At 34.0% G+C, this 18,888-nt stretch overlaps 1 protein-coding gene across 3 annotated transcripts in view; it reads right to left on the reverse strand.

Annotated features, from left to right (window-relative positions):
• The window catches only part of LOC135073795 (uncharacterized), a 222,019-nt gene that overhangs the window by 144,867 nt on the left and 58,264 nt on the right, over nucleotides 1-18,888 (reverse strand). Inside the window, exon 1 of one of the 3 annotated variants that reach the window (XM_063968000.1) lies at nucleotides 8,647-8,843. The exons of the other annotated variants lie outside the window; for them this stretch is intronic. The gene's annotated coding sequence lies outside the window, so the exon portion shown is untranslated. Of the gene's footprint in view, nucleotides 1-8,646; nucleotides 8,844-18,888 lie in introns of those variants that run through there. 3 annotated transcript variants of the gene reach the window in all.

Genomic DNA, 18,888 nt, shown 5'->3' on the forward strand with positions numbered 1-18,888 from the left:
TAAAAGCATTAGATTGATGAACCTAGCATCAATAGCTACAGTTCCTAATTTTTCTTATATTTGCTACAATAACTACAGCAACTGGAGTTACTGGATTTATCTCTCACTTGGTCCATACCTCTCTACCGAACCATAAACAATGTTTACACTTAATCCGATAGGCATAAGAATCAATATGGCATAACATTTCTGTTGCAGGCACTCACTAGTTTCTAAAGGACTCGGCGTTTATCTTGAACTAGATTTAGCTCGTGTTTGTACCGGTTGCTGGTAGAGAATGTTTGAGTGAATAAATATAATTTTATTAGTTACCTATTTAGATACGTATTTATGGATAACTTGAATTGCTGTTATAAAGATTTCAACATGAAATAAAATGGTTTTCACGCCCGGTTCAAGTGAAAAACAATTTATGAAATTTTGTTTTCTGATGAAATTAAGATGAGTCATTTTCATAACAATTTGTCACCTAAGGTATCGTTTAATCGTACAGTACTTTGAATTAACTTAACTGGTATAAAATTACTACTTGCTCTTTAAAATGTTCGTTCGTTTCAGCCAAATGACGTCCATTGCTGGACAAAGGCCTCCCCCAAGGTTTTCCACAATGACAAATAACATTAAAATGTTATCAGTGATATGATTACAACTTCATAATTCATACGTGTAGCAACAAAGTTGTTATTCTATTGTGTACTTAACACATCGTCTAATAACATTTTAGTACAGTGACAGCAAATCGGAATACATAGTTTTGTTGAAAACTCGAACTTATTACAACTACATAAAGATGCCCGTTTTTAGCTTGATTTGCCGGCGTTAGCAATTTGTAAAATCAACTGAAAGCGTCTGATAAGTACCACTCCACACGTGCAAACGTGTTATATAACTTTTAACACGCATATAGAGTTCATTTTTCCTTGTAAAGTGTGATATCCTACAGGAAGTAACGTTTCTAGCGGATCGGAAAAGATAATAGCTAAAAAGATACCAAATTATGTTCTTCCGATGGCCTTACAGTCGGAAGAGGGTATATGTAGAACAATTGACGGCTGCTGGCCTGATTCGTGCAGCGAACTACAAAAGTATCAGTGGTAGTGGGTTTGAATCCCATAGCGAGCAAATTTTGAGGACATCGTTACGAAATTGATAGCTTGAATCAAAGTTTATAATAAATTAATTTTTTACGATTTATTGTCAGACATTTAGGTGTTTTGATTCAAAAGCAATAATAAATTAATTAAATTTGTAGTTAAACGGCATTAACCTATTGCGTTACCTTTAAGCTATTTCAATTAAGCGTATAGCAATCAAAAAGTCGAACTTTAATTAAAATCGGCTTTAATTAGATTAGGCTACAGAAGATCAATATGCAAAAACGCAAAAAATCTATCTATTTTTTAACAAACTCATATTTCCGCTAACCTTTCAAGACACACTAAATACTCGTACTCTTTACATAAAACATTTAACTCATCATAATTAAAAACCACATTACATTAATCAATCAGGCCATACCAAACAACATGCCAATCGCCTACATTGATTACCTAATTGGACTCGAATTACATAAAAAGATCTTATTTTACTGCACCAACCTTGGCTGGCTACATACAGAGCGAGTGTGAAGCAGGGATGTTATGGATATCCGTAACCGTAACCGAAACTATAGGATACCCGAAATAAAAAAATATCCGTAACCGTAACTGAAACCGATTCAAAAGTTTCGGATAAAGGCAGAGTCTAAATCTTAATGTTTTTTAATAAGTTACTCGTCTGGCATTCTCTGGCACAATCTGATATCCCCGTCTGTTTACCCATTATCATAGTTAATAATATGGGTCGCGCAACATTTTGCTATTTGAATTTAACTTTTTTTTAATTCTAATATCCGTAACCAAAATTATCCGAAACTTTCGGATAATCTGAACTGATTTCATGTCCGTAACCGTAACCGAAACCGGTATAATATTATTCTAACATCCGTAACCGTATCCATAACTGAAACTTCATATCCATAACATCCCTGGGTGTGAAGCAGTGTTGCAATTTATGAGTTTTGTATGAATAGTCGCCAAACTGTGTCATATCTGCACTTTTATTTGGCAACGGTAGACAATGGACAACCTCGTGATTCACTTGTTTGTTTAAGTTAGGATTCGCGAGTATTTTTAATAATTTAAGAGGAAACTTTTGAGCACTATTCAGCAAGGTAATTTTAGTTACAAACGAATCTTTTGACTTTTTTGCTGTTTAGAACTTTCGTCATATTCTAGCGTCATATTTTAACACAGTACAGTTTGACTGCATTACCGTATCTTACTGTCCAACAAAAGAATAACTTAATACCTGTGATCAAACAGTGGGTTAATTGTTCTTTTATTTACTTTATTATGACTTGTTTTAGTACACTTTCAGAAAAATGAGGCCAAATAACATCATTACAGTGTTTATAAATTTGATCGTAAAATGAAAGGTTTAAACTGAGGCAGTTCAATATTTTTTGGGTCGATTCATATCACACTTTACGTACAAAAGCTCTTTGCTCTATGTTCCATAGTGATACTACCTACTGTAACATGCCACCATTTCACCTATGATTCACAATAAAGATTTTTGTATTGTATTTGTAAAATTTCCAGAGTCTAATGGAGCGGATTATAGTCCGCCTACTATAGAGACAGTTACTATAAGAATCCTTCGACAGAACAATCACAATCAAATTTTAGCGGGGCGACTCCTGCGCACACTATTGAAAGGTTGCCACACCTCGCTACTGTAGCGCCACAATGCGTTCACACACCATCGGGTTGCCCAACCACCTGCCGACATGTTATTGTCGGTTTGGGCGGCTTTTACACGCCACGATCGTGGGTTGACAGCCAAAATTTATATTTATTTATTTATTTTATATAAATAAAAAAAATGAAAACACTTAAAAACAAGTGTGGCCAGAGTAGGGAGTGTAGACCAAATGTAAATCGTCCTTTTGCAGTGGAGACTAAATTTCTTAGGCTGAGTTGCACCACCTAACTTTAATGGTAACTATAACGATAACCGGTGCTTTTTGTATGCAGTTTGACAGATTTTTGACGTTTGTCAAAGTTAAAGGAAGATGGTGCAACCCAGCCTTATAGTCCAGTCAATAAAGCATTATAGATGGAAATCCGTGGAACACAAATTCTGACTTCGGGACTTTATTTAGGCTAGTTAGGAGGTGAACATAGCAAAAGTCCCCGCCCTTAGCCCTTGAGCCGGCGGGGAGAGGGGGGTTTAAAGGTACCACTTTTCGGTTTTTCGCTTAATCCTCGAAAACTATGCGTCCTAGTGACATCACTACTATGAACCAAAAAAAGCTTATTCAGTTTGCTACAGGTGAGATATTCAAGTTTTTCTATATCTTGTATAGTTTTCACGGCATCTGCTTTAGAAGGTCTGTAATATTGGAAATTTTATTTTTGTCTTACATGTTCCCATCAGGAGAAAATCGACTAAATCAATATTGATCAAACATTCTAGACATGCGGGAGCATGTTAAGCCTAGTTCCAGGGAGGGGACTGCACCGTGCCTATATTTAGACGAACCACTTGCAGCCACTTTTGACTCCTCTTCACTCAAAAACTACTGTGCATTAACACTTTAAATTTGGCTCATGTGTTGAGACTTACGAGATAAACATCAGCTTCAAATTTCATAAATATACCTCAAACGTTTCTTAAGGTATTGACGTCCGAAAATCTACATGTCTGACCTATAGACCAAATTCTAACCACTTCCAGATGACCTTGAAGGTTCAAACTTGGCATCCAGATAGGTAGATGTGTAAATACAAAGGAAGAAATAAAAAACCAGTAAATTTTAACATTTCACAAGTAATAGATAGATTTTAGTGTCCTAAATGTCGATTTTTGAACGTCAATACCTAAATAACCGTTTGAGGTATATTTATGAAATTTGAAGCTGATGTTTATATCGTAAGTCTCAATACATGAGCCAAATTTGAAGTGTTAATGCACAGTAGTTTTTGAGTGATGAGGAGTCAAAAGTGGCTGCAAGTGGTTCGTCTAAATATACGCACGGTGCAGTCCCCTCCCTGGAACTAGGCTTAACATGCCTCCGCATGTCTAGAATGTTTGCTCAATGTTGATTTAGTCGATTTTCTTCTGATGGGAACATGTAAGACAAAAATAAAATTTCCAATATTACAGACCTTCTAGAGCAGATGCCGCGAAAACTATACAAGATATAGAAAAACTTGATTATCTCACCTGTAGTAAATTGAATAAGCTTTTTTCGGTTCATAGTAGTCATGTCACTAGGATGCATAGTTTCCGAGGATTAAGAAAAAAACCGAAAAGTGGTACCTTTAAACCCCCCTCACCTCGCCGGCTAAAGGGCTAAGGGCGGGGACTTTTGCTATGTTCACCTCCTAACTAGTCTAAATAAAGTCCCGAGGTCAGATATTGTGTTCCACGGATTTCTCTCTACACCGTCGTTAAGGCATTCATTGACTGGACTATTAGTAATGAACAAAGTTCAAGCTTCTAAATCACCATTCACCATTAGGTAATACGTCTCATGTATTTTTTGTAGTTAGTACTTAATTTAATATAACACAGTAATTAATAAATAAATGAATTAACGATACCTATCAAGTGGCTGTGACATTTGGAATAACCAGTTAACATTACCGATACATAATGTTGTTTACTAGTTTTTAATCAACTTTGTAAGGACACATTGACATTTTGACATTCATATTTGTAAAAAAAAGAGAAACCCTTCTTCTTCTTTTATTTTGGCCACGACTTGGTTTTGAGAACCATGATTTCGCCAATGTCACGTAATCAGCTTTGACAAAGTTTACAGGGTTTATAAAATTCAGAGCTTTATAAAATTTGCTTTATTTTGACTAAATTAATAATTTAACGTTGCCTAAGTTATTTCATCTTCTTTTTTATGGCAATGACCGAGTGTCATTTTATCAGGCTGTGTTAAAAAGGAGTTTGTTGTTTTAACGCTGTAATGTCAGCAGAAAACGATACTATCCATTGTCTCGAACTACCCACCAATTTTGCGCTGTGTATAAAATTAAAAGTAAAGGTAGAGTTACACACAGGTAATTCAATGTAGAGTCGGATCGTGTAAACCCCACCTGATTGTGGGCCACGACAATGCTTCTTGGTTAACACACGACAATACTAAACGGATCATTAGGTCACTTTTGTCCGAATTTAGGGGGCCATCAATGAATTGTGTCGCTGTTTATACGGTCATCCATTTGGCTGTGTCATTCAATACACATGGTCATAAGCGTGGGATTCGTATGCAATTGTATTTTGTCTATGGTAATATGTAAATGACCTAACTAATATTTATAACATTTCTTAACAGTGTCAATTTTTTAGTTTTTATACTAGGTTTTTAAGACACATCTTGTTTAAGTATGTAGAACTTACGAAATCACGTACAGAAAAGTGCGAATAATATTTGAGTATTTTACCTTGATTAAGTATTACATTTCATTAATTTTTAATGAATCTTTATACATATTATGTATGTAGTTAGTGTATAAATCTATTATTCGTAAAGATTGCAAAAATTTTAATAAACATAGTTATTTCATTTTTAGATATGATATCATATTATTATCAAGCATGTTGAATGAAAAACGAAAATATTTCTAGTGTGAAAATAAAATAATATTAATCCAGTGGACACGAAACTAATAATATTTAAATAATCATAGGTATTTCAACCAAAACCATTTGCACCTTAAAAATGTAGTCCTCCTTGCGGGCGAAGCGGCTTTCGCCTGCATGAGTGGCGTATAAAATTCCATAATTTGCATAAATATCATTCGGAATCCTGTTGTCAAGCGGAATACTGATTGTCGACGAAAGTTCAACAATAAAAAATAATATTCATGCTTTTAGACTGGGCTGGCCTGTTTTTGTAGAGCTTTGAATTAAAACCTTGTTACCTAAATCACGACACGTTTAAAAAAACTAATCTGTTTACAAAGGATTATTGTTATTTGAATTGACTTTTTGCGAATTCTCAAAATGGGTTTTATATTTAAATATTATTCTTATAAAAGTTTGAATTTAAGTGTGGGGTCTAGCGTTTTATGAATATTATTGATTAAGTTTTGGCTATTACCAATTTTCTTTGGAGTTTAATCCAAGTAGTTGCACTTTTAATCACAAATTATTTGACTATGTACCTACTAAGCCCAAAAAATAAGTTTAATCAGAGGATATTCAGTCATAGAGATATGGCTAGTCTTTTATACTGATGCAAAATACTCGTATAAATAGACATGAAAATGCGGGACCCAAGTTATTATTTATTGAATGTAACACTTTAATTTTTATGTCCACTTTTTACAGCGAATTTTGATGCAAATGTCAGAACAACGGCTTCACTACCACTCCATGTTTGAACGTGTCATCCGTACTTTATCCTTAATCTTTGTTTTATTACACCAACTCATATTTTTATTCGAAATCGATGACATAATGCGCGAGCGCCGAGACACTGTCGTAACTTTTGGGGCCTTTAGATTTACTTTACACAATTTTGCATGTTAATTTTACTCTTGACAACGAACGTGTAACTCTACTATTGATTACCATATTATTAGTATACAAGGATCTATGATAAAGCCATGAAATTAATTTATTCAAATTATATAGACCCGTTCATGATTTGAAATTTAAAATATTTTTTATAGTAACGAACACTTTTGTTTCAGACAAAAATAATAATGTTTTGTTTCAGGCAAAAATAATAAAATAATGAGTGTTTCTTATTCATAGAAATTAATAAAAATAAGTCCGATTTAGTGTTTAATGCTTAGTCGCTTTTATAAAATGTTGTTTGCACTAAGACGAAAACAGAAAAAACAATGTTTAACCTAAAAAATAGGAGTCTTTTAAATAATTTATGAAGGCATTTTTTGTGCTCACTTATCGTTGCGTTATCATCAATAAATAAATGTCAATTTGATTGTTAATAATCACGATTATTTGTAAAACGAGAACTGTTTATTGCGTTCATAATCCAACGAAAATTAACTGATCAGTTACATCGCTGTCTTTATATCACTCTAATTAGTCGATATACCAGTTTAAACTAAATCTGAGTTAGTTCAAACAGTAAGTGAAATATATCAAATATCAGTAGAAATCTCGCTCAGTATTCGACGCGTGCGCAACTCTGTACCACAGAAAATCAAACTATATTTTTATTGGAAAATAGCACTTATTGTAAAGACATAAGATGCTGCAATGTCAAGCTTGATGTGCTCTGTACAAGCGCCCGCGCCAATATCAACGCATTCCAGCAATTTCTTAACATAATAATGAGTCATTACTCAGCTCTGACCAGAGACAAGTGAGAGATTTAAACCTCTAGGAGACAATTCAATTTAGTTTTTATAGCTTCAATCTACACTAATATTATAAAGAGGAAAACTTTGTTTGTTTGTTTGGTTGTAATGAATAGACTCAAAAACTACTGGACCGTTTTTAAAAATTCTTTCACCATTCGAAAGCTACATTATCCACGAGTAAAATAGGCTAAATTTTATTTTGGAAAAAAATAGGGTTAATGTAGTCAACGCGCGCGAAGCCGCGGGCGGAAAGCTAGTCGTACATAAAGGTGTTAAATTGTAAAGCAAGGGAAAGTGAGACATTAATTAATTGTTGATTGTTCACATTAATTTAAATTATATACTTAACCTAAGTAAATGAAATTATTGCTAATTTACATGCAAATGTAGAGTTAAGCACGTAATTAGGTTAGATTTTGACACTCAGCTTAAATGCGGTAAAGTACCTACCTATATTTATTAATTAGTACAAATTGATACAAGATACCATTTAGATATTTACTAAGATGTCGCAGATGTATGAAAATACTAGGAAACGACAATGATATTCATAAATAAAAATACCAGTTAATATTTAAAAACATTTTGATGTCTACACCAAAATATACAATGGATCCAGCGCGCGCGCAACTTGGTACAAAAGATATCAACGCGTTAGATTTTATCTCGTTCCGGCAACTGCTTAGTATTCGTAGTTCCGGTATAAGGCAGCATTGCTTCCGAAGCTGAGTGGCCTCAGTTCTATGTGATATTTTGTTAGCTACGTTTTCTTGATTGTACGTGAAACGCCTGCTCGTATAAAAGACATCAACGCGCGAGTTGCGTGTGAGCAGTTTTCGTAACTTAGTAATTAGTATTCCGCAGTAGTATTTTAAAAGTCATACCTAAAAATAAGTTGACTATTGTAAAATAACTCATTGTATATTTTAGGTAATTGACACATAACTTTACTTATCAATTACAATAAATAATACTCATATTCCGGGAAATCGGTATGATTGATTAGATATTATGATAATAACAAACGCACTAATATTCTAACAGTTAAAATAATGACTTGGGTAATTGTTAGAAAACCGCAAACGAGCGTTGGCAAAATTCGTTCAATTAGCGCACATTATGCTGCAATTAGGATGCACTAGAACTCGTTGCACAATGGTTTCGTTCAATCAAAAAAGTTGACAAAGTTTGGTGCTTTCATAATTTTTTAGCGTTGTGTAATCGATTAAAATAAAAACACGAGACTCACCGTTCGCGAAATAAGTTAACTTTCACCGGAGTGAGCACAACACAACACTATCACTGGCACGTTTGTTCACAGAGTCCAGGGAAGAAAAAAAGGAAAATTTGAAATGGGTGTTCGGAATTTGAAATGGGTGTTCTGAATTTGAATTTCGCGCGTCGGGCGTGGATGCGCGAGCGACGGGCGCGCGGGTCGGGCGGCGGCGAGAGACTGCGCGCGCGCTGCGTGACACCCGAATCCGTGATCACCTTGCATCTGGGCGGTGTGGCATGAGATGTAGCGGGAGCGATTTTGGATTCTTTTGAGTTAAGATTCTTTGGCATACTTTTGAATTGATGAAAAAATAAATTTATTCTTGGATAAATTTAGTTACCTGTAAGATAAAATATTATTGTAAATAAGTAAATAAATAAATTAAATAATAATAATAAATACTCTTTATTGCACACCAAAGAACAGAACAGAAAGAAAAGGAACACATAAGGTACAACTAGGCGTAACTTTTAATTAGGGCTAGCTTTCTAGCGTAACTTTTAAAAATTAAAAATTTGTTTTGGTATTTTTAGTTTAGTGAAGTCGTTTATGGAATAGAAAATAACATTAATATAAGATTCTCATGTTCTTTATACTTTTTTGATCATAATATAAGTCACCACACCCATCACCATAAAGATTGGACAAGAGACTGAAGTCACATAATTTTGAGACAGATTTATCAAGCATGTCGACCAAAACAAACTAAGAATAAATACATAATTATATTTTTTCTTGATAATAGAGCTAATAACCTCAAAATGGAATATCAATTGTTTGTCAAGCTAAACACCATGGCATCTTATGTGCTTTTAATAAGTACTTGCAACAAAATTGTATAATTTGATGTACTCAACTTTACAATCTAGTAAACAAAATCGCCCCCGCTTCAGCTTATCACTCTACGCCTCTTATCGACAAGGTAATACGGATCTATATGAGACATGTCATTTCCCCAACTATTCGGTAAGGTCACAAAGATATACTGAGGTCGACCCGTTCCACATTCGTGACGTCACAATGACATATCAGCGACTATCGGGAGCCGCCTAGTGACGGAGTGGAGTGAATAAATATGTGGATGACACGGTAGCGCATTTTCTTACATAACTTTTCAATTCCTATCATTGGAGGTCCGAAAATATTTCTCATACAATTTGATACCATAATGATCATTCTTCATAAAAAATTTAAAACCTACATATTTAAAAACATAATCATTGATATTCATAATATCACTAATCATACACTTAGTTTTTACTAATATTTGTTTTCATATATTTTTCTATACTAACGATCGAAACTCATAATCATTCGAATAAATAACTATAATATTCATAAATGTGATGTATCCTAATATTTGTTTTCATAAATTTATTGCTCATAAGTGTATTTATCCATATTATTGAAAATCATGATGTCTGTATTCGTATTAAATCGTATTTTAACATTAAATTAATTTGAAATGGTCCAAAACAGCAATATTTTGTGCCACAAAACTAACGTGACAGAAACGAATCGCTGCAAAACCGACTCCACGTAGTCTTGTCTGCCCTACCCCTAGAGTGTAATTTAAAAGCCGGAGGCGCGGAGGGAGGGCAGCCCTCGCCCGCTGTAACGAGGCTCAGGCGCCCGGGTGAGCTGGAGCGGCTGAGGCTGGTCGCCGAGGCGCCGAAGGCGCCGATGGCGATCCAAAAAGCCGAAGCTGCGGAAGCAAGCGCGGGTGCCTGAGCCTCGTTACGCAAGGGCGGAAGGGCTGCACATCCCGCAGCGCCGGAGACGAGGAGATACCAATGCATGCTGCATGCTTGCTTTCATGCTGCATGCTCTGCATGCTTATCTACTCTATTAAATTATATATGATTTTTTAAAAGATACGAGTATGTCTGTTATAAAGTAAATTATTCTGAACAACAACATTATGAGTTGAAGTATGTTCTTAGTAACAACATTATTAATTAAAACAATATGATCAATGAATGTTATGAAGAAAAAAAGATCTGAAAATAAAAATTATGTATTTTAAATGGTTCTTGGTAGTAACAATATTGATAAAAAAATTATGATTACTAACTGTTATGAGCTCCGATGGTAGTAATAAAAATGTATGAATAAAAAAAGTATGAAAAATAAAATTATGAAGAGAGATTATTATGACCACAAATCGGTAGTAAGACAAAGAATAGGATTTAGAATTTTATGTGAGCCAATATAGAACCGGATGACACATCAGGTGTGATCTTAAAGTAGTTATCTTAAGGTCTATGTCCAACTCGTACATAATCAGCCCCTGTCACTGGTCTAAACAGAAAACTAGACTAGTCGCCGATGGCACTGAAATCAGAGCAGATAAACTTAGCGATAGTTAGAATTAAAATATTTTATGCTAAAATCAGTAGGTTTTTAGGCGATAAAAGCAAATAAATTCGTAATTATGACAGACGTTTTATCTAGTTATATCGATTTATTCATACATAACATTATTCACTGGAAATATTCATGCATTGGAACACTCTACTTTACCAAATACATATTTTCAAAAATAAAAAACATTCATTTCAAAGGAATGAATACCACAGATTTTAAAAACGAACCAAAAATACCGCATAACTCCGCTATTTTTAATTCAATATTTGTCATCGACACCAAAGAATGCGGTGGAGCCTACTGACGTAATACTACTTAATACGAGGTTAAGGAAAATTCAGTCGAAGTCTCTTCGTAGAGGTTATTCAGATGACCTAACTGAGGTTTAATCCTTTATGATAAATAACAATTAGTGCAAAATATCTTTCGCACTAATTGTTTTATACATTAATGTAATGATGCTTTTATTGAAGTTATTTACAATTTGTCATAATTTGTGGTTAAAATTAATTTTACTTTTCTAAAATGACCTTTAATTATTTTTACCTAAAAATAGTAATTATGTAAAGTTACGATGACGAGAGAGATGTTGTTTGGATAAAACTTTTAAACACAAAAAATCGTAAATAAAAGTAACAAAAACTGTAATATTTAAATAAGTCACAGATTTGAATATTATATTATCAACTAGATAATAAAATCTAATCAATAATTTTATAGTTAATTTGAGTCATTAGAGTAATTACTTTATCAGAGCTAACATACTAGAAGATAATGATCATCTAAAATATTTCTTATACGCAAACTTAAATAAATCTTAAAATAATTATCCCATAGTTTTTGTCACATTGCAACAATTATGTTAATGCACTAAAAATAAAATGAAACGTCAAATTAAGTCATCAAAAACCCAGATCTTCGTTTTATTGCATTATAAATCTTATACTAATGTATTTAAGTTTTATATGAAAACTGTCAGCAAACCATAATTGATTCTGCATTATAAGTTTAAAAATATTAAATGCACATCATGTTTTAAGAGCTAATCTGATCCCGTGACTTCGTAAAACCCTTCATCATCATTCACCTCTACAAGTACACAACATGGATTTTCCCATATTATATCGCCAAAGCTAGCTCTGTGGCGTTTACATTTGGCTACCCGCAATGTCCATGCTGCTGCGTGATCGAATTAGAAATGAGGAGAACCAAAGAGCTGACGGCCGCTGGGGCAGAAAAGTTCTCGAGTGGCGACCACGAGCCGGAAGACGTAGTGTGGGCAGGCCTCCCACTAGGTGGACCGACGATCTGGTGAAGGTTGCGGGAGGTGCCTGGATGCGGGCGGCGCAGGACCGGTCTTTGTGGAAAGCCTTGGCCTTTGTCCAGCAGTGGACGTCTTTCGGTTGAAACGAACGAACGAACGAATGTCCATACTAGTGATTTGGCATAAAATCTATGAAGCTTGTGTTAGTTGCGTGTGTGCTATCAGGGACAATAAAAATTTTGGCCTTATGCCCATTTCACTGTGTGAAGCAGTCATTCTTCAAAATACAGTAGATTGTCTTGATTTTTATGGTAGATTTTAAATTTTATCACACTCAGAAATGTGTTTTTGTGTGAGAGTAACAAAAATATGTACTCGTATTAATATTTTGCGTCTTAATATCTGGATACTCAATTTTAAGAAAAGTCAATGCATGAATAAATAATGTTCCAAATTGACATTTTGTCCGACCTCGTTGGCGTTGTTCAGGTCATATTATATAACAATTTGGTCAACAGTTACTCTTACAAATGAAGTTTTGATGTATGAAGTAATGCAAGTCACTATTTAAATGCAATTTAGTTATTGTGACCCGTGTAGGTACTTCTGGGTGTAACACAACTTGTGTTACACATAAATTACATTTAAATTAATATTACTTTGTGTGACAGTAAACTTTTGAGTGCAAAAATATCGACCCTAAAAATGCAAAAAAAACAGGACAGTTATGCCCGTTTTCATCATCAATCCCTAATTTTTAAGTGTCCCCTATGTAAACAACATTCCTGTTATTTGTTACTATAGGTACGTAGTACTTATTATTATTCTGTGCTATAGGGGTCACTTAAAAATTAGGGATTGAAGGTGAAAACGGGCATGAGACTATATTTGCAGTTTTCAGAATGCTATCTCTGTACTTTTATGCAAGTTATGTAAGTTACTTCGTCTGTGTATTCTCGAAAAGTAGCATGTTTTTAATTTCTAAACACTTTTTGACGTATTACCTAACTAAAAATTTCCTGACATTCAGCTGAACTCTAATATTGGTCTGGTACTATACATTTAACAGGTCTAGTTTAACTGTAATGAAGATGAAGCCTTGCGATGAAGTTAAATTTTTCTTGTCTAACAACAACTATCACAGTCGTCCCACGTGCCACAAGGCATGCAATTAGAGACTCTTGCTCTAACGCTAGCGTGTGTCAGCTGTGGGACGAACGAAGGACATTACTTGTACACAGGTATGAAACACTTAACACTTTTATTTATTGGTTTTAAATAATTAATTAAGGCTCGATTCGACCAAACTTTTATCCGAGAATAACTCCTGGTATAACTGGCACATTGACAGATTCAGTTTGGGAAATATGTCAATACTGACGTTTTATTCTGAGATTAAATTATTTACTCTTGTTTGCTTCGTTTCGCCATTTGCCAAGCTCGCTATTGAAATCAGGATTAGTTAATCCCGGAATTGAAATAATAATTTGTCAGCATTTCGTTCAATTCCGATTATACTAAGTTTAAAAATCGCCAAATATTTTGGGTATTTCTATTCACAATAATTGATGCATTTTCCCTAAAAATAACTTTTATTTATTACCTACTTTATTTAGTAGGTGTAAATAGAAAAGAAAACAGTGAAAAACGAGACGCGGAGTTTTTGCTAGAGAACATTTATTAGGCACTTATCAACACTGCTAAAGATTTTAGAGCTTGTATTTTCGAAGAAAAAACTGAATTACATGATTATATCCCTGTTATATTTGTCCTAAAACTGATGAAACACTGTTACGAACAGGCCTCCTAACCCCGCTAGAGCATGGCATTGACCCGCTTGTATCGATATTCGGTTTCACAACGAACCTGCGCCTGCGTCTCCACGCATCGATAATTAATCTGTCATCTACACATTTGGCACTTGCGACTAAGGTTGGAGGCACACTTTAGTTCTTAGGTGCGTTCTACAAACGCCCCCATGCATTGTTACTTTTTTTTCTCGGCTTTAGCTATTTGCTGCGTTTTAACTAAGTAGTTCTGTATTACCAGGATTGATAATTTGGTCGTTAATCAAACCCGAACACAGATGCCTCTTTTTCGTTTTCACAATGTCAACCACCGTAAAAAGGTACTTACAAGTGCTCAAGAGCGGAAGTGCATTCTTCTTGAAGAGTCTTAATAGTGAGACACATCAGTCTTAATAACGTCCATAGATAAAGAGTCAATATACAGAACCCATGATGTACGACTAACATATTTCTAAGAACATTGTTACTAACTCTACTAATATAGTCTCTAAGTTCAAATTGTTACTAATCAAACTATGGACTGCTTTTGTCTGAAAATAAATAATTTTTATTTTTTATTTTATTTATTTTTCTTTAATTATATTTCTTCATTTTCAGGTATACTCGTCGGCGCAGGACCGGTCTTTGTGGAAATCCTTGGGGGAGGCCTTTGTCCAGCAGTGGACGTCTTTCGGCTGAAACGAACGAACGAACGATTCAGCTATTCAAAAGCACTACTAAACATTAATGCCGATCTAATTTTTTAATAAAGGTGTGACTTTACCCTTATTTATCTGTCATCTATTTGACAACTAGCGACTGACGATCACGGCCGTGACATTAATGTTTAATTACATGTAATAAAGACGAAACACATTTTATTGTTTGTGAATTTGCCACGGTTGACGGACTGGCACGTCTTCTTGCGGTACAGGTTGTCAGATGGTCATAACCACGCTTTTGTCAAACATTTTGAGATGACAAATGAGATAGGTACTTAATATAAATGAAGGCATGACTATTGACCATGTTGTAGAAAAGAATCCTTTATGTAGAAGAATGCCTTTGAAAACTAAGGATTCTTTAAGTCAACCGATCGAAATCATTCAGAAAACAGTGACGTCACATAATTTCATTTGCTTAGAATTCTATGGAGAAACAGTGGAGCTAACTGAAGGTGTCATTGTGCTTTACTCATAGTATGATAAAAAGAATTAATATTTTTTCTAACAACATAAACTTAATATTAAGTAGGTAAATACTACAGGTAATTCATGTTTAACAAATCAAATCAAATTGTATCCCAATTTGAGAAATCCCTATAAGAAAGATTTGTCAGCAATTTGGCTTTCCAAATGAGCTCAAGGCAAACAAAAGTGATTCTTATTAGAGCTATTAAGAAGTGAGATGACCAAACTGCCCGAGGTGACGTCTCGCCCACTTAATACGTCACCGATTTATCAACGAACAGCAGGACCTAGTAAAAACCCATTGAGAAGAACCATGACGTGTCTTGAAATCAAAAGTCCCCTTTAACGGAACGGAATAAAGCATCATTTTCTGCAGAATTTGCAGAAAAAATTACAAGGTGACGCGAAGAGTTAAATTGAGATCGGCCGGTTTAGGTATAAGGTTTAATTTTAAACGGATAATGATTGTAAGGTGTCACAATGACCTTGCGATTCCATTGAAACGTTCGATAATTTCGCGAACAGTCACTTTTTGAATATGTAATGACGCGATCTTTGGACATCATTGTCCTTTATGTATGTAAGTTATTAAATCAGGAGAAACATAATTATTGTATTAGTTTTTTTATTTTCTAACATCTCAAACCCTGTTAAAATATTGTGTCTTACTATTATTTTATTGTTCTACCTACTAAGCTTAAGCGTAAGCATTTTCAGTTTGGAAAAAGTCTCATACAAGTATGTCTAATATAGGCTTATGATAGAAAAATATTAGTTTTAATCTATTAATACCTTCTAAATATGGATTTGAGTTTTATTCACATTAAAATCTAAGTTTATTAAAACTTCACCTAAAGAACCGTCACCTAACTAACGAAAAAAATCGTAAACACTCTTTTCAATCAAAGATGAAAAACCCGTTTGTGTTAATTTATTGTACAATAGCGGCCGCCCTCGACTTCGTACGCGTGGATCCCGTTTTACCCCCGTTATCTATTTTACGCGGCTTAGATTTTTCCATACAAATGTTTTTTCTCGCTAACTCCCGTTCCCGTGGGAATTTTACAATGTCCTGTTGTAACTAAGCTTTAAGTTTACAAAGGTACCTGCATGCCAAATTTCAAGCGTCTAACTTAAGCGGTTTAGTTTTTTCATACAAAAGGATTTTCCCGCTAATTCCCGTTCGCGTGGGAATTCCTAAGTATACTATAACCTGCCCAGGAGTATGAAGAATAATTGTACCAAGTTTCGTTAAAATCCGTCGAGTAGTTTTTGTTTCTATAAGGAACATACAGACAGACAGACAGACAGACAGACAAAAATTTTACTGATTGCATTTTTGGCATCAGTATCGATCACTAATCACCCCCTGATAGTTATTTTGAAAATATATTTCATGTACAGAATTGACCTCTCTACAGATTTATTATAAGTATAGATAATAAGTATAAAGTTAAAAGTTACAATATAACAAAATTAACTTGTTGTAGTTAGAAAGTAAGTCAATATTGTACTTGCATCGTTATTTATCGGGTTAACGGACCATTAGCTAATATACTTTTCAGTACATATTTCTCGTAAATAGAGGTTATATTTCTAAGCCTAATTACATGTTATATGGCATGCTGTTAATAGAGAAAACTGCCAATTACTTGTTAGTAGATAAACGCTTTTCTTAACATATTAGCGAGTGTATTAATAACTTCTTAAGGGGCTACTGTCGATTCGCCACAAAGTCGATTCGTTACAAAAAAAAGCATATTATACACAATTCGTCACACTCGAAATACCTATTTTGTAGCAAACTATTTTGGAGTATCCACATATTTATACATACTTACGACGAATTTACTTTTAATGTAACTTACAAAACTTTTTTTAAATTACAAAAGTGTGATAATTGACTTTATGACAAATCGATAATAACCCTTCTTAAGGTACGGACGAAAACATATTATACAAGTGAACACGTTGGCATCTTAGGCTGGGTTGCACCATCTTACTTTAACTTTGACTAACGTCAACGCACTAACGTCAAAAATCTGTCAAAATCCATACAAAAAAACACCGGTTATCGTTAAAGTTACGGTCAAAGTTAGGTGGTGCCTAACTTTGACCGTAATGTATTAGATTTTGCAATAAAAATGTATGGTCTTATGTGCTGTTCACGTTCACTTGAATTTGTTTAAATATTTCTTGATTTTAGAACTATTTAAACATACAGGCAAATGAACAATCGCTATCAATCAGATATTGTCGATCAACTTGTTTTTGTCTATCAGTGACTAATATAAATTACCCCGATCGAGAACTAGAAATAGTTGACAGGTTTTATTGATCGACAAAATAGCATAAATCGAGAGACAATTACGAATTAATGGTTAAACTTAAGTAAATGTAAATATAGAGCTTTTTTGTTTACTTATAGAAAGTATTATAACTTAATTTTGAAGCCTTATGAAAATAAGTTTAGATACTAATTTAGTAGCAATTGAATCTACGTTATGATTTACTCTATGCCGTAATTATACAAAGGGATGTACAAGCAATTAATTATTTTAATGTTGTGACTACCTAATGCAGTCTTGTTGGACTCTATTTTTTGTTTCTGGCGCACCAGCTCCACCCACTTTAAGATGCGCTGGCGCATCGAACACGGATATATTATCAAAAAGGTTTTCAAAAGGAGATTTTTATTCGTAATTTACAGTCAAAAATCAATTTTCTTAGTCAGTTTAGACCTTAAAGAATAAAGTATAAAATTCCCTTGGCATAAACGACCTTGTGCCGTAGACCTATTAATAAGCCATTTTCAAAACCTTCATTAATACAATAATGGTTTATTCAAAGCTTAACTTTTAACCATTTATCCCAAAAATGGCTCATTTAGGGACATAGCGGTATCTCTTGTTTTGCTACAACCATTGTTGGTATGTTTGTCTCAACTTAAGCCAAAAACGTTTCATACAGCAAGTAAGTACCACACCGAATGATGGATGATCACTAGGAATTCCGAATGAGCGATAAGGTAATAAAGAAATGTTGCTGCACTTTAATGATATAGCATCAACATGCAATAATGTCATTTCCGTATGTTGAAAAAGTTAAAGTAATTATCTTCTAAGAGTTTAAACAATTATTGCATTGTAGAGACCGAAGATGGTCAGTTCATTCACCTGATGTAAACAACGTAGGAAAAGGGCGTAGGTAGTTGTTACTTTTACCTTTAGGGAGTATTTTTAGCACTAGTTTTTTTTTTATAACAAGTGTATTTTAATTAATCTCATACATCTCATAATCACCGACTAATAAAAAGTAATGACATCAATCTTTACATTTAAAACAGTCTTACAACTTTTGTAGAAAGAAAATATGGGGTAAAAATCTAGAATTTCAATAGAGAATTTACGTAAATTCCTATTTATATATTTTGGCGAGCAAAAGAAAGAAAGAGAGAGAAGCGAGTTCTCGATCGGGGGAAAAGTTGATGAAAAATAATCAACAAAACCATTAAGACGAAAAATATACTTACTGTTTCTGCCCTCTACTTATATGATATCATTTTACTAATAGCATTTGTTTTCCAGTAGCCAGATAAAGTGGTCCT

The sequence above is a fragment of the Ostrinia nubilalis genome, chromosome 1 (genome assembly GCF_963855985.1).
Source record: "Ostrinia nubilalis chromosome 1, ilOstNubi1.1, whole genome shotgun sequence".
Taxonomy (NCBI): domain Eukaryota; kingdom Metazoa; phylum Arthropoda; class Insecta; order Lepidoptera; family Crambidae; genus Ostrinia; species Ostrinia nubilalis.